The following is a 9543-nucleotide window of genomic DNA, read 5'->3' as shown; positions in this document are numbered from 1 at the left end:
TTATTTAGGAATTCGATTCACCAAGCTAGAAAGTGTTAGAACTGCTTTCAATCTAGATCATTTGGATTCCAAGGCTAAGCCTGTGAAGCTGTGTTTATCATGCTGTTTTATTCACTATGTTGGCTTAGGCCATTCTATTTAATGACGAGTTTGAATACAGAATTTTATCTGTAAATACTGCATTTCATTGAAGGAGAAAAATGAGAAAAAAAATAACTCGGAGTCATTAATTATAAACTTACAAAACAGATTGAATGTGTGAGTTTATCTCAAACTATAGTTGGCTCAGTCAGAGCTAACACATTCTCATAAAAGTGTTTCTTTTCTTTTCTTTTCTTTTCTTTTTTTTAATTTATTTGACAGACAGAGATCACAAGTAGGCAGAGAGGCAGGCAGAGAGAGAGGAAGGAAAGCAGACTCCCTGCTGAGCAGAGAGCCCGATGTGGGATTCGATCCCAGGACCCTGGGATCATGACCTGAGCTGAAAGCAGAGGCTTTAACCCACTGAGCCACCCAGGCGCCCCAAAAGTGTTTCTTTTCTTTTACTAGAAAAATATATCGATGATGCAAGCTGTCCTGATACATCATGTACCATTCAATTATCTTTTAATTTTAATGAAATTTGAAAACAACGAAGGGAGGGGATGGAAAGAAACAAAAATTACAATTTAAAATCATCCAAATTAATCTTTTACTTTTCCATTTAAAAAAATGGATGCCAAATGTTATTGTTAGAAAATTGCTACCATTTTAAACATAACTGTAATCCTGATATATGCTTTCCATTATTAATTTTTAACAGTTTTATTTTTATTTTAAAGATTTTATTTATTTGTTTGTCAGAGAGAAAGACAGAACACAAGCAGGGGAAGTGGCAGATAGAGGGAGAAGCAGGCTCCTCACTGAGCAGGGAGCCAGATGCGGGACTCAATCCCAGGACCCTGAGATCATGACCTGAGCCAAAGGTAGACACTTAATTCACTGAGCCCACCAGACACCCCTTTCACACAGTTTTAAACAAATATTAAATCTACTATTAGAATTCAGAGAAAATTTATTTGATTATATATATTTTTTAAGATTTAATTTTTTTATTTTAGAGAGCATACATGAGCAGGGGGAGGAGCAGAGGGAGAGGAAGAGAGAGAATCCTTAGGCAGATTCCCCACTGAGCATGGAGACTGATTTGGGGCTCAATCCTGGGACTCTGAGATCATGACCTGAGCCAAAATCAAGAGTTAGTCATTCAAGTGACTGAGACTTCCAGGTGCCCCTCTATTGTATTTTAAAGTTTATTATTTGTATTTATAAAAAAAAGAAGATGAAAGGAAATGGAATAAAATGAAAATGTAAACAAAAAGAAGAAAATATGCATATAATAGTGATCATCTTAAGATGAAATATCACACAGCATAAGGAAAATGCTAAAACGGAACCAGATCAAGGCAATCAAGAAGACACTTTAGAGATGAAGTTGAGTTAAAGGAAATCTGTGGTTAATGAATCAGATCTGTTAGTGATTTCAAATAATGACTGTACCATAATCCTTTTTAAAAATTCAACATTTTATTAGGTTTAATGTACAAATAAATAATGTTACTTTTTAAATGTATTTTATATGTGTGATTTGATTGAAAACTACGGTGTATTAAAATTAAATTAAAATTTTAGGGTGCCTGGGTGGCTCAGACAGGTAAGCGTCTGCCTTCATCTCAAGTCATGATCCTAGGGTCCTGGGATTGAGTCCCGCATCTGACTCCCTGCTCAGCGAGGAGCCTGGTTCTCCCTCTCCCCTTGCCTCCTCCTGCTTGTGCTCTCTCTCTCTCTCTCTCTGTCAAATAAATAAATAAAATCTTTAAAAAACAAAAAAGATTTTTCAAATTAAAATTTTAATTAAAATTGAAATAAAACTGGTTTCCTGACTAGATAAGATGTGATAGGTCTCTTTGAAATGCTTTAGATAATATATGTAAGAATGACATATGTAAGGAATGAAAAAGCATACAACTCTTAGAGAAAACAGTAGAGCAAGGCAATGTCAAGGTTTGAAGTGGGCAAGTTCTTTTTTCTTTGAGAGAGCCTTTGAACCTACTTGCTTATCTCATACTGTTTTGGTTATCTATTGTGGTGTGCCAAACCACACTAAAATTTAACATCTTAGATCAACAAATATTTTGTTTCTCACGTTTCTGTGGGTTGGCTGGGTGGAGTCCAGTGGGGATAACTCTTCTTTCTGTTCTATATGATGGTGGTCGGCTTCATTCATGGAGCTGCTATTGGGATGGAAGCCTCCATGATTCCATAATCCTGTCTTGCCCTTCAGTTAGGATGGCTGCAAGGCTGCGGTCTATTTCTCCTTGGTCTTTATTCTCAAAGACATTTTTCCTTTCATAGTTATTTATCTTCTGTGACCCTTCTCACCATGTGGCCTTGCCAACATGATAGCTCAGACTGCTTCACATGGGAACTTAGCTCTTCACAAGAGAGAAGAAGATTTAGGGCCTCTTAAGGGTTTGGTTAGAGAACTTGAGAAACATGTTTACCACATTTTATTGGTCAAAGCAAGTAACAAGGTCAGTTCAGATTTAAAGGGCAAGGTGAGAGCACAAGGGCCTAAATACAAGAGGATAGTATTTGGGGGTCACATTATAACAATCTGCCACATGTATTAATCAATTATTTAGTCTTGAGTCAATACCCATGAAAACTAATGTTGAACATCTGCTGTGGCCCATTGATGTGAAGTGTCGGAGGTGCAGAGATAGTAAAACAGTCCAAGCTTGATGTTTACAATGTTATGGGTGTAGATTCTTTATAGACTTTAATTCAATCAAAAAGAACTTATTTTCACTGGATTGGTCTGGTTCAAAGAAAAAAAAATCAAGGAAAATCTGGAAATAGGCATATAGCTCAAGCAGATCTCCTAACTGTGGGTATGAAAGCAAATATCATATAATTTCACCCACATGTAGAATTTAAGAAACAAAATAGAAGAACAAAGAACAAAAAGAGAGAGAGAAACAAAAACAACAGATTCTTAAATACAGAGAACTGGTGGCTGCCCGTGGGGAGATGGGTGGGGGGATGGGTGAAACAGGATTGGGATCAAAAGTGCAGTCTCCAGGAAGAGCACTGAGTAGAGCATAGAATTGCTAAGTCTCTACATTTTGGCACATCAGGATACAGATCCTGAAACTGATATAATATTGTACATTAACGATACTTCAATAAAAAATCATAGATTTTGAATGTTAAAATGGATGTCGAACACCTAAATAATTTGCTTCTAAGTTTTAAAAATAGCAGCCTTAGATACTCCAAGGCATGTGTGGGGAGAGTTAACTGAGAGGGTAGCCCTGGCCTCAATAATTATATGTCTGGATTTTGTGCATTTTATTGGTTTACATGTCTACTTAAAATTTCACTTATATAAAAGTTCAGTTCTAAAAGATAAAAGTATGAAAATCGCTGATTTAGATCTAACCACTCTAGCAGTGCTGCAACTGATACCTAGAGAAAGTGGCCCGTTCTGAATCATGTCCTGGTTGGTTGTGCAACTGTGAAGTTCTTGTCCTCTAAGTCTTCCTTGAGCATTTTTCTCACTGCTTCTTCCTGAATATTAATATGTTTAATTAATTAATTAATTTTTATTTTTTAAAAGATTTTATTTATTTATTTGATAGAGGGAGAGATCACAAATAGGCAGAGAGGCAAGCAGGCCTCCTGCTAAGCAAAGAACCTGATGCGGGGCTCCATTCCAGGACTCTTGAGATCATGACCTGAGCCACCCATGCACCCTAATTAATTTATTTTGATGCTGAACATGGAAAGCTCTCATTGTTTCCCTTTTCTCCCAAGATTTAACATTTTAATGTATAAGTAATTCATTATTTGGTTATTACTTTAGGCCTTCGGAACTTTTAAGGATCAAATAAGTGTTTTTATATATTAGGGCTTAAATGAGGAGCGAAAAATATTCAAAATGACATAAATTGATCTACGAGAAAAAATCTATAATAAATCCCAAAGTGTTTTATTATAACCCCTGACAATCAAGATTGCTTTCTACATTGACTTTGGTTGTACCCAGGCAAGCATGACTCTCTACAGTACAAGCAGAGTCTGGGGCACCATGTGCACCCTACTATCCCTGAGTTTCCTTGAGTTGTATCTTGTGTCGTTGAGGTGTTTGTCCTATTTCACTGCTGGACAGTCAGTGCCCAAAATGGGTCAGGAACTATTCTTTTCTGATGTATGTGCTTTTGGAAGAGGAGTAAATGTTTGCATCTACTTTGGAAGTGGGAGGCATCTCCTTTTGTTGAGCATTCAGGGGAATGGGATGGTCAATGGTAGGATGATTCTAGTAATATAACTTGGGGCTATAAATCGTGAAGCAGGGGATCTACTGAAAAAATGTAGAGATCCAAGACAATATATTTGCTTGAAATCTCAGCTTTTGAGACAGTTGGAAGAATCAACAGGGGTGTCTGGCTGGCCCAGCTGGTTAAGTGTCTGCCTTCTACTTGGGTCATGATCTTGGACTGAGCCCCACCCTGGGCTCCCTGCTCAGGAAGGAGTCTGCTTCTTTCTCTGCCCTTCACCCCGTTCATGCTCTCTTGCTCTGCTCTGACTCTCAAATAAATAAATAAAATATTTTAAAAAAAGTAATCAACAATCACCACATCCACAAGGGGACAGAGTTATCCTTCTCAAACCATATAAGCCTCAAAGGAAGAAATAGAACGAAGGGCATCCTGCAAGTTTATTTCAGGAGTTCACTTGATGCTTGATAGAAAACTTCCATGTTCTTTGCCTCCATGTCCCCAATGAGAGGGGGCCAGCCTGACATTGTACCCTGAGCAAACTGTGTTGCTGTCCCTGCTAGCATGTGGATAAGTTTAACAGTGGCCACAACTAAGAAGATTGCTTGCCTTTCATTGCGTACTTCCCAAGCACAGCTCATGGAGATGGAGGAGCACTGTACACAGTTGCAAGGACATTAATTTGAAAACACCTGTGTGCTTCAAGATGGAGTCTGGTATCATACAAGCCAAGAAAGCTACACCTCGCTCGAGTGTGTCTATTTTTCAGTGATTTGCAGCCTTAAAATATTGAACAACTGGCCCAATTCCTATTCCCGTGCAACCCCTCTCTTATATTTCCTGGAAATTCTTTTAGTGCTAGACTAGTGACTCCTATGTTCTTGTTGAGCATTTCAATTAGTGTAAAGGACAAAAGCCTGGCCTTTCTAGAGAGATATGACAGACCTGCCTTAGAACTATGGGTATACAGCTGATTCTGGGAAGCAGGTAGAGGTTAAAGTGTGGATAACTTTTCCTTTCTTTGTATTTCAGATATAGGTAGGCTTCCCTAATCACTCCACTGACAGAGACCTTATCATCCTTGTGGCTACTGATTTTTGCTCTTCACCAGGATATTTTGTCTGTTTAGTTTAATGTAAAGTAACAATTGACAAAACTCACAAACTCAGCTGTAGCCTACCCTTCCCCTGAAATCATTCCTTTTTATTTTTCGCAACTGTTACTTATAAGTAAATCATCGGAAGTTGGATAACTGTCAGAAAGCTGGAGCACAGCTAGTGGGTATTTCTGATTCAAAGTAGATTCATCCGTTTCTGAAACAAACTAAAATCTTCTTGGCCTTCTCTAACAAAAATAACAATTCAGGATTCTTGGCTGAGTTTTAGGCATTCTTCCTTGGCATAGCTGGATTAAATCCAAGGAAGCACTTCTGGGCTTGGACTGTGCATTTCCTAGTAACAGGGGCAGGCCATGTCAATAGAAGAGTCAAGTGAGTACTTCACACCACAACTGTGGAGACCACAGCATTCAGAGCTCCTTCCCCTGCTGCCTGGTTTGCATATTAACCTCTCTCTTTTTCTTTTATCTTTTTTCTTTCTTTCTTTTTTTTTTTTTTTTTTTCAAGTAGGCTCACACTCAGGTGTGGAGTGCAACAGGGGCTTGAGCTTGTGACCCTGAGATCAAGGCCTGAGCTGAGATCAAATGTTGGCTGCCTAACCGACTGACCCACCCAGATGTCCCTTCACTCACCTCTTTCCTGTCTGCTCCTGTCCGCTCAGTTATCTTTTTCACAGCGAGGCTTTCCTTCATCATCTGCTTTAAAATTCTATCATCCCTTGGGGCGCCTGGGTGGCTCTGCCTTCGGCTCAGGTCAGGATCCCAGGGCCCTGGGATTGAGCCAGCATTGGGCTCTCTGCTCAGCGGGGAGCCTGCTTCCCCCTTTCTCTGTCTTCCTGCCTCTCTGCCTACTTGTGATCTCGGTCTGCCAAGTAAATAAATAAAATCTTAAAAAAAAAAAAACCCTTTATCATCCCACTTCACACCTGTCCCACCTCTTCAAGTCCTCCTTCTTTGTTTTATATTTCTCCATCCCATAAACTCTTTTTTTTTTAAATGGACATTATCATACATTTTTTTTAAAGATTTTATTTATTTATTTGACAGAGAGAGATCACAAGTAGGCAGAGACGCAGAGAGGAGGAAGCAGGCTCCCCGCCGAGCAGAGAGCCCGATGCGGGACTCGATCCCAGGACCCCGAGATCATGACCTGAGCCGAAGGCAGCGGCTTAACCCACTGAGCCACCCAGGCGCCCCGATAAACTCTTTTTACATATGTGTGATCTTATTGCTAGATTCCTGCAACAGAGTTAAAATACCACAAAACACAAATTGTTGTTTCTTTTGTGGGTGACTGTATTCACCGCATCCAAAAGAGTGTCTGGCACTTAAGAGTTACCCAGGAATATTCCTTGAATAAGGAAATTGAGTCTAGCTTGAAATATCTTCAGAGGATGTATTGATGCTTATTAACTTAAGAGTTGGGGAAAATCTTAAGAATTTCACTATGAACTATCTTTGAAATAGTTATTTTATTTTCAAAATATTGGCTTTAACACGTTCAGGTATCAGTTTACTTTTCCCTCAAAGTTGTTTCTACTCTATCCATAAAAATTTATAATTCTCATATAATAGAAAATGTGATTCTGTTCTCTATTTACTGTTGAAGAAGAAGAATGGAGCTCATTCCAATTAAGAATGGCAATTTTAAAACGTTTAGTAGCTCACTTCAATGATACAGCAAAGCAAATAGCCAAGATGTGACACTCTTCTGGGATACCTCAGCCTCTTGATCAACATTCTTACAAGATTCATAGTGGAATGACAACACTCACCACTCCTTTTCCTCCTATGCCAGTCACTGCAAAGACGAAGAGCATCAGCTGCATGCTAATGACTTGGGAGAAAGTAAACAGAATATAGGCTATTTCTGTTCCCTTTTTAAATTCCCAGCACTCTGAAGGTGACTATAACCAGGAAAAATTCATGTTAAACATGAATGTAGTATATGTAGTATAAAAATTTTTGTAGTATAAATGTAGTATAAAATGTAGTATATGTAATATAAAATTTTTTGATTATCCTAAGGTTACAGGAAAAAACCAAAGTCTTCATCACTGATAAAGAAGGTTTGTCTCAAGTGAGACATAATTTGTATTTTCTACTTCACATCATGAAGCCGACTTACCAGACCTAACTCTACTGTCTCATAGCATGTTGGATGCACCCTTCTTAAGTTGTTAAAAAAAAATTATAATTTTCTAACCTTTTCAATGGCAGAGATCTAAAATTAAAGATAGTTTATTCTCATCATTCTACCTGTTAGTGTCTTCCTGGAACATTGTAAACATGATATTCACATACAGTGAATAGTAAATACCCTGTAACTGCTACTGACAAGTTATAATGTTTACTTTACACTTATATCTTTCTGGTTAAAAATTTATCACTTCTCCCACCGCACACATACATACACACACATACACAGAGAAAGAGAGCGAGTAGAAAGAGGGAGCAGGGTAAGATCTTTTTTTTTTTCCCCTATGAAATTTAACTGCAAAGAAAACCCCCAAATTTTAAAAAGAACCATCTGCTTTGGTAATGATATCCTAGTGAATTATTTTATATCTCAAAGCATCAGTAAATTCACAAATCAATATTAATGTGAACAGATTAAAAAATAAGTTATGTTTTTTAGAAGACAGAAGGAATGAAAACAGGCAAACCAGAAAACAATATAGCATATAATGGAAAGCTATTTATGAGAGGTTATACGAAGTTTTGTTGACAATTTAATGATCTGTTGAAATCTAGGTTTTACCTGCATAAAAACAAACAGTATATAGTCAATTATGTGTGCATGTATATATTTACATATTCATAATTTATTAAAGATGTGTATTATTAAACATTAAATATATATTTTTGAATATTTTTATTTGTTGAGAGAAAAAGAGAGCACAGGCGGTGGTCTTCCTTCCTTCCTGTTTCTTTCTCTCCCTCTCTTCCTCTTCCTCCCTCCTTCTCTCCGTCTTTGCTTCTTCCTTCCTCCCTCCCTTCCGTCCCTTCTTTATTTCCTCTTTCTTTCTCTCTCTCTTTTCTTTCTTTCTTTCTTTCTTTCTTTCTTTCTTTCTTTCTTTCTTTCTTTCTTTCTTTTTCTTCTTTTCCTTTTTCTTCTTCCCTTCTTTCTTTCTTTGCTTTTCTTGCCCAATCTATGTATCACCTAAATGAGGTACTTGTTTTTGTGTAACTTGATTCACTTTACAAACTAAAATTACAAATAAATAAAAAGACTACTTCTCTACCAAAGAATTAGGGACACATAACATTTTTTTAAGAAGAATCCTTTATATGCCCTTTTCTTTCAGATTTGGTTCAGGCAACTGGATTTTGGAAATGTATACGTTAATTGACCTTCACTAGCTGAGAGATCAGTAAGAAAACTAAAAGGTGAGTTTTCCAGACTGGTGGGTTTTTATTGAGCGGAGTAATCTCCTGTTTGGTACTTACTGTGTCTTACTTAGGAAATTCTTTTCCGTTTTTCCTTTATGCTCAGGTTTTATCAAGAGATGCTGATCACGGAGCTTTGTAATACATATATTTTTGTCTAAGGTCAAGAAAGAGGCTTTGTGCCATTCCACAGATATTTAGTAAAAATACTTCAGTTTTAGACCTTAGGAAGTAAACAATGTGTCACTAGGTGTGCTGCTTCAGAGTGAGAAACTAAACACCCTCCCAACAGCTCACCACAAACACACTGGTTCCATCTGCAGGAGGACTGACAAGCCACAGTTGCAGCCAACAAGTTCCATGCAACTCTTACATGAGGTCTTACACTCTAGCGAAGTCTCCTGTGATGGGACTTATTAATTAGAAGAGATATGCGTTAAGAGCTGAGATTAAGAAATTTTGAAACAAATTGTATGTTTTTTGTTTTTTTTTCCTCATTCTAGTTTTATAAACCCCTCTCTGCCCTTAATCAGAGAATGCCAATGTTTAGTCCAAAATCTATTACCAGTTAGGTCATTACTTTGAATGCTTCTTTTGACATCTTACTTTATAAAACAGCTATTAGGCAGTGTCAAGTGTTGAGAAAAATCTAAGTATATTCAAAACTTCCACATTTGTTTTCTTTCATCTGAATCTGAGTAAGTGCTTCCTGAAC

This window comes from Mustela putorius, unplaced genomic scaffold, assembly GCF_011764305.1.
Source record: "Mustela putorius furo isolate JIRA1106 unplaced genomic scaffold, ASM1176430v1.1 tig00537227_pilon_pilon_pilon, whole genome shotgun sequence".
Taxonomy (NCBI): Eukaryota; Metazoa; Chordata; class Mammalia; order Carnivora; family Mustelidae; genus Mustela; species Mustela putorius.
The sequence above is the reverse complement of the archived record's forward strand: the minus strand, read 5'-3'. Positions refer to the sequence as shown.